General features: G+C 44.1%; 1 pseudogene; it reads left to right on the forward strand.

Moving 5' to 3' along the window:
* LOC143826700 (proteasome maturation protein pseudogene) lies at positions 1-6,238 on the forward strand (annotated as a pseudogene).
* The last annotated feature ends 1,064 nt before the right edge of the window (positions 6,239-7,302 follow it).

Raw genomic sequence — 7,302 nt, forward strand, 5'->3', positions numbered from 1 at the left:
ATGGCGGTACTCCAAAGTAGTGATCCCCAACCTGTGGGCAGTGGACCACGTGGTCCGTCGACTAATTGGAGGTGGGCCGTGAAGGACGCCTTCTCCCCCCCCCTTTACAACACACTTTGGGTGTCATTGTCTCCCATCACTCCCAGATGGGACTATCTCGTTGCAGAGAAACAAGCTCAGGGTTCCCATTGATTTGTCATTGTCATGAGTTAAAATTTCCATGAAAATAAAATGTTCCTTATGTTTATTGTTGTGGCGTGTCTGTATCTTATTTTGGAGGGATGTTTAAACATTACCATAGCGATCAGAGAGCGTTAAGGCAGTGGTTGAGAGTAGAAGAGTAAACTACCTCCGCCCCACCGGGCCTCAGTAAAAGGCCTTGAGTGGTCCCGGGTGATAAAAAGATTGGGGACAACTGCTCAAAAGCACTGAGTATGTTTTTTTGTTTTTTCTTTTAGGTTCCATCTGTGGTCTTGGCTTTGACGTGTGCTTTGAAACTGGTTTGGGACGAGTTCGGTAGGGAAAAAACTACAGAAACCACAAGGATCTATGTCAATCCAACTTCTACTCTCCCCCCCCCACACACACACACACGTGCACACAAATGTGATGAATTATTGGAATATCTAACAGTCTTGGAGGGGAATGTTAATTTATTATAATCAATAATATTTATTATTTATTATAAATAATTCTGGTGAATTGAAATTTAAAACGTTTATATAGGTATGAGCAATTCACCAAAAGTTTCTTCTTTTATCCTGGAATGCCGGGATTTAGCCTAGAATACTAATCCAAATTTTTTTTTTGTGTGTGGAATAAAATTAAAACAGAAATAAACCAAAGGAATAGCACCAATTAAAGGGGGGGAGTGCTTCACGCAAAGTCATATATAAAAACAATAATATCAGAGTCCAGTAGCACCTTTAAGACCAACAAAGATTTATTCATGTTGTGAGCTTTTGAGTGCAAGCACTCTTCCTCAGACTAAGGACTTGCACTCGAAAACTCATGCCTTAAATAAATCTTTGTTGGTCTTAACGGTGCCACTGGACTCTGATTTTATTGTGCTACTTCAGACCAACACGGCTACTCATTTGAATATATAAAAACAGTCCAGCTGTTTCCAGAAGCCTGCTGTTACAAGAGGTGGCTACTAGATGGAGCACTGCTAAGGTAATAATTCTGATCCTGAAATTATTAATGCTAAAGTCAAGCATTATGTCTGCCTCTCTTAACTACTGACGCATTAAGGAAATATGTTTGTTTGGGGGTGTGTGGATTTTTGACACAGAGGTATTCGTCACTTGCAATATGTGTTCACAGTTAAATTAATGGAGGTGCAATTGATCAGCGCCCCAACCCAGCTTGAGAAACCTGCTTAGGCACCATCATAAAAAAATTGGCTGCATCATTAAAAGCCCCTTAAAGACCAAAACATGTCTGCTTAAAGGAGGCTGACTGTAATGTATCTGCATTATTCAGCACGCTCCGAACATTTCCTTTAAATTAAATTTTGAAAAAGAAACATCCAGTTGAACTTCAAAAAATATTCAAGTTATCAGACGCCTGCAGAACACTCATAGCATGATCAGGGATTTCTTTTGCTTTTCTTTAAGCCCATTTGGTGTCATGGTTATGAGCAGTAGAGTCTGATCCGGAGAGCTGGGTTTGATTCTTCATTCTTCCACATGCAGCCGGCTGGATAACTTTGGGCCACTCAGAGTTCTCTCAGAGCTGTACTTGCAGAGCAGTTCTCTTAGAACTCTCTCTGCCCTATATACCTCCCAGGATGTCTGTTGTGAGGAGAGGAAAGTATTCGTAAGCCGCTTAAGGATTTCTTTGGGTTGTGAAAAGCAGGGTATAAAAAAACAGGTCTTCTTCTCTATTTTTGTTTAAAGAAAGCTTTGTAGATCTGATGATATGCTCTGTTGGGGAGGAGCTTAATTTGAATGCTAGAGCATGGAGTTAGTGGGCTACGATTCTCTGATCTGAACAAATCCCACTACATGGCAAGGGCCCTCAATGTGGTGCTCATGGACCAATGCATTTCCTGGTGCCCGCCAAGTGCTTTTAGAAAGAGAGGGGCACATGTGTTAGTGGCCAGACCCCTCTTCAATTTGAGGGGAAGTTTGCTTGCAAACCCCCTTCCCCAAGATTGCCTTCACATTGTTCTACAAAGAATCTTGCTTGACTTAAATGTACAAATTGATGTCAGTGTTACCAATCCCGAGCAGAGATGGAAAACGGATGCTCCAGTTGGATGCTGTGTTTTCAGGGGCTGCCTGGACTCCTTGGTTGAGAGATGAGCGCTTCGGCTCGGCTCAGCCACCTCAGCGATCATCACAGCCTGAGGGGGCGCGCCACTACTGCCCCTCCTCTCCGCACCATGGTGCTGGCATCCTAAGATCATTGTGAGCCTACAGGGAGTGGCTAACCATTGACTCTTTCTCCCCTTCCAAAATAGCAATGCATACCTACAGGACGATAAGGCTTATAGCGGTGTGACTAAAGTCATCAATGCTAAAAGCTTCTTCCTGCCCTTTCCCACGGTAGGCTTCAATGTGGGAAATCACCCACAGCCTGCCACCCCTAGCCAGCATTCTGTCCCACAGTCTAGATGTCATCATGAGACACACTTTTAGTCTCCCCCAAGTAATGCAAGCATGGCTTTGTCTCCTCTCCTGGGAAATTCATTCAGGATTCATCCACAGCAACCACGGGTATTATTCACACTTTGGGAAACCTCCAGAGTTCTCAGACCAGACAAGGCTATCACATGCCTTCTACTTTATTATACACACATAATTACTTCAAGTCATAGAATCATAGAATCATAGAGTTGGAAGGGGCCATACAGGCCATCTAGTCCAACCCCCTGCTCAACGCAGGATTAGCCCTAAGCATCCTAAAGCAGTCCATTGTTTGAGGGGCTACAGTGCCCAACTTCAGTCTCAAGAAACAAATGTTGGTATTTAAGCAGACACATAATCCATGTGTATGTGTTCTTGGATCTGATACACACATCCCTAACACGCTTGTGTCATTTTCCAAACACTGGTTGCATCTCCCACAGACTTCTTCATGTGAAGACATTAGCTGTACTTTATACTCCCCCCTTATAATTCCCCTATCATACCATCTCATCTGTTTTTCTGATCTTATGGGTATGTTTGTCAAGGCCCTGTTCTCATGATCTTGTCATCTAATGTTTCTTTGACCTGTCTTTATGGCTGCCATGTGATGTTCCCTTGACTATTTTTGGTGTGTTTTTTTTTTGCTTGCTTTAATTGTGTAGTGGTTGTTTTTAGATTAGGAAGCCTCTTTCTCATTATAACGGGAATATCAGAAGAATGTCTACATCTGCTTTGACTACAAGAAAGATTTAAATGTGTGGATCATGAAAATTGTGGGAAGCCCTGCAAAATGTTGGGGTGCCAGTGCATTTGATCCAACTGATGCAGTCGCTCTACGCAAACCAAGAGGCCATTGTCCGTACACCATTGAGTGACACTGACTGGTTCAAAATAAAGGCCAAACTGAGAGTGAGCTAAGATTGGCCAGGGAAGCCCATTGTAACAAGAAAAGATTTTTCAGTTATGTGAGGAGCAAACGTAAAGTAAAGGAGGCAATAGGCCCACTGTTGGGTGCGGACAAACTCTGACGGAGGATGCAGAGAAAGCAGAAAGGCTTAGTGCCTATTTTACATCTGTTTTTTCCCACAGGTCAAAGGGTTTAGGCACATCTAGAGATGGCCATAGCCAAAGGATAGTGTCTGGGTGGCAGGTTAATATGGATAGAGAGGTTGTCGAGAGGCATTTAGCTGCACTAGATGGGTTCAAATCCCCTGGTCCGGATGAAATGCACCCGAGAGTGCTCAAAGAACTTTCCAGAGAACTTGCACAGCCCTTGTCCATCATCTTCGGAACCTCTTTAAGGACTGGAGATGTCCTGTAGGACTGGAAGAGAGCAAACGTTATTCCGATCTTCAAAAAAGGGAGGAAGGATGACCCGGGAAACTACAGACCAGTGAGTCTGACCTCTGTTGTGGGGAAGATAATGGATCAGATATTAAAGGGAGCAATCTGCAAACATCTGAAGGACAATTTGGTGATCCAAGGAAGTCAGCATGGATTTATCTCCAACAGGTCCTGCCAGACCAACCTGGTTTCCTTTTTTGACCAAGTAACAGGTTTGCTGGATCGGGAGAATTTGGTTGATGTCATTTACTTGGATTTTAGTAAAGCTTTTGACAAGGTTCCCCATGATGTTCTGATGGATAAGTTGAAGGACTGCAATCTGGATTTTCAGATAGTTAAATGGATAGGGAATTGGTTAGAGAACCGCACTCAAAGAGTTGTTGTCAATGGTGTTTCATCAGACTGGAGAGAGGTGAGTAGCGGGGTTCCTCAGGGCTCGGTGCCCGGCCCGGTACTTTTTAACATATTTATTAATGATCTAGATGAGGGGGTGGAGGGACTACTCATCAAGTTTGCAGATGACACCAAATTGGGAGGACTGGCAAATACTCCGGAAGATAGAGACAGAGTTCAACGAGATCTGAACACAATGGGCAAATGGGCAAATGAGAACAAGATGCAATTTAATAAAGATAAGTGTAAAGTTCTGCATCTGAGTCAGAAAAATGAAAAGCATGCCTACTGGATGGGGGATACGCTTCTAGGTAGCACTGTGTGTGAACGAGACCTTGGGGTACTTGTGGATTGTAAACTAAACATGAGCAGGCAGTGTGATGCAGCGGTAAAAAAGGCAAATGCCATTTTGGGCTGTATCAACAGGGTCATCACATCAAAATCACAAGATGTCATAGTCCCATTGTATACGGCCCCTTCCAACTCTATGATTCACATTATGTCAGAATTCCAAAGGTTCCTATAAGTTTAAAAACACCAGTGACCCCACATAGGCAGCCTTCACACGTGTGCCTACTGACCCAGGTTGCAGGATCTTCAAAGTCTGCATAGACATCAAGGTGTTTGGAAACACAGTGGAAGGAAATGAAGGGGAAGACAATTCTGTGCCATATTAGGAGGGTGGTATAAAAACGATAGAAAGGAAAGGGCACTTAAACCACCCTCTACATCAAGAAAAGCCCTGATGAATACTTTGAATACTTTGCTGCTATATGACATATTTACTGAATCTACCTTCCCAATTTGGAGAGGAAAAGAGATGAGCTTAATTAAGGTTGTGATGAACTCTGGGCTGGGAGATTCCTGCACATGGATGGGTAAGGCCTCAGAAGAGTATAATGCTGGGAGAGAAGGTGGCATAGCAATTATGAAACCCATACACGTGCCAAGAGTAAACCCCATGCTCCCCATCATGGCACTTATCAGTGACCCATAATCATGGTATTGTGAGTTTGTGTGTTCCAGTTAATTTGACACTTCTCCCTTGTAGTACTGACCATCTGCAGCTGGGGGGCGGGTTCTGGCTCTGCTGAAAAACCAGCCTGCAGCTACTGAAGAAAAAGAAGAAGAATGCAGACCCACAGGGCATTTCCCCCCTCCAGGCAACTAGATGTCAGCTAGGGAATTCCACTTCAGTTCATTCCTCTGTATCTGCACAATATCCGAGAATTTGGATCTCACCTGAAAGGAAGTATTCCTGTCCCAGATATTTCATCTCATAGGTCATCTGAAAGCCATGATATATTACAAAAAGGTTTTTCAAATGCAAATAGTGGCCTTTTTTCTGCCTGTCCTTTGGAGTGATCAGCAAAAAATCTTTAGTTGAATGAGGACAGAATGAATTTTTCTAGTCTGAGAAATATTCAAGGGCTGCAGATGCTGCTGGAATAACAAATGGAGTTCAAAGAAGGGAAACAGGTCCTACGACTTCCTTTGCTTTGTAGCTCTAACCTGCCCTTGGAGATCTTGAAAGGCAACTGAGCCTGCATTGGTTTTGAGGATATTCTGAATGACCCAGCACAAAGTGAAATAAGGGGAGAACCTCGTACAATGATGGAGCACAAACTTGATTTATTAGAATGGCTTCATACTACAGACTTGCTGAATGTGGGAAAGTTTCATCACTATGGCCCATTATGCATGGCTGCCGAAACGGCGATTTCGGGTCACATGGAAAACGCGGAGGGGGAAGAAGCGAAGCAAACCACTTATGCACGGGACGGGATGCAATGGTGGCAAAACCCAGAGTAACCAATTATGCACACGGCGACCCCGGCGCCACTTCTGGTTGCGCCCTGGTCACCCGGAAGCTGTGCTTTCTTCCGTGTTTCGCTAACACGGCTTTTTCAGCAGCATGCACTGAATCTGCGGCCAGTTGCAGCCGGCACCATGCGTTATCGGTGATTTTAGTCGCCGCCATTCCACCCTGAATGTGCGCTATCCCCCCATGCAAATGGGCCTATGTCTCTGCAGTTCAAGTCGACCATATTAAATGGCAGCCATACAATATTTTGTTCATACACATGCTCTCTCACCTACCTTGATGAAAAGGCCTGCAAAATACTTGAAATACACTGACTTTTGTTCTGTGTTGATTGTCAATATAAATGTCTTGTACTTGGATAATTCAAAACATCCAGAAAGGAAATCGGTATCTCTGTTGAGGGCTATAGTTACTTCGTATCCACATTGTAGAGACCTGCACACTAAAAAGTATAGAAACAGGGTGGTTAAAGAAAACACAACAGATTATTTTAAAAAAATGTAAACCTGCATGGGGGCCTGGATCTTGCATGCTTGCTGGGTGTGCACTGTCACAGTTGTGTCGCTACTTCTCACCCATCATCAGTTTTTGTAAGGGCAACCTTGGGGACCATCACTGGGGGTTTAAATCTATCAAATATAAAGAATGGTGCATAATTCTGACAATGTGCTGAATGTTCCAAAGCCAGGCAGAGCCCTGCCCACATGCTTTAGAATGTTTGGCATCCTGGCTGAAGCATGTTCCCCAACCACCACCCTTGCAGGCAAATCTGCCTGTGAAGGGGGGCATTTAAAGGGAGCAAGTGAGGAATTTGAAGGGATCAGGCAGCACAACTCATTCTCAGCCTGTAGGCAGCTGCACTTTCCCTTTAAATCTCATGCGCTGGAATCTTTGGCATCCTGGCTGAAGCATGTTCTCCAACCACCACCCTTGCAAGCAAAGCTGCCTGTGAAGGTGGGGGGACATTTAAAGGGAGCAGGTGAGGAATTTGAAGGGATCAGGCAGCACAACTCATTCTCAGCCTGTAGGTGGCCACACTTTCCCTTTAAATCTCATGCTTTGGAATGTTTGGCATCCTGGCTGAAACATGTTCTCCAACCACCA

The sequence above is a fragment of the Paroedura picta genome, chromosome 1, assembly GCF_049243985.1.
Source record: "Paroedura picta isolate Pp20150507F chromosome 1, Ppicta_v3.0, whole genome shotgun sequence".
NCBI lineage: Eukaryota > Metazoa > Chordata > Lepidosauria > Squamata > Gekkonidae > Paroedura > Paroedura picta.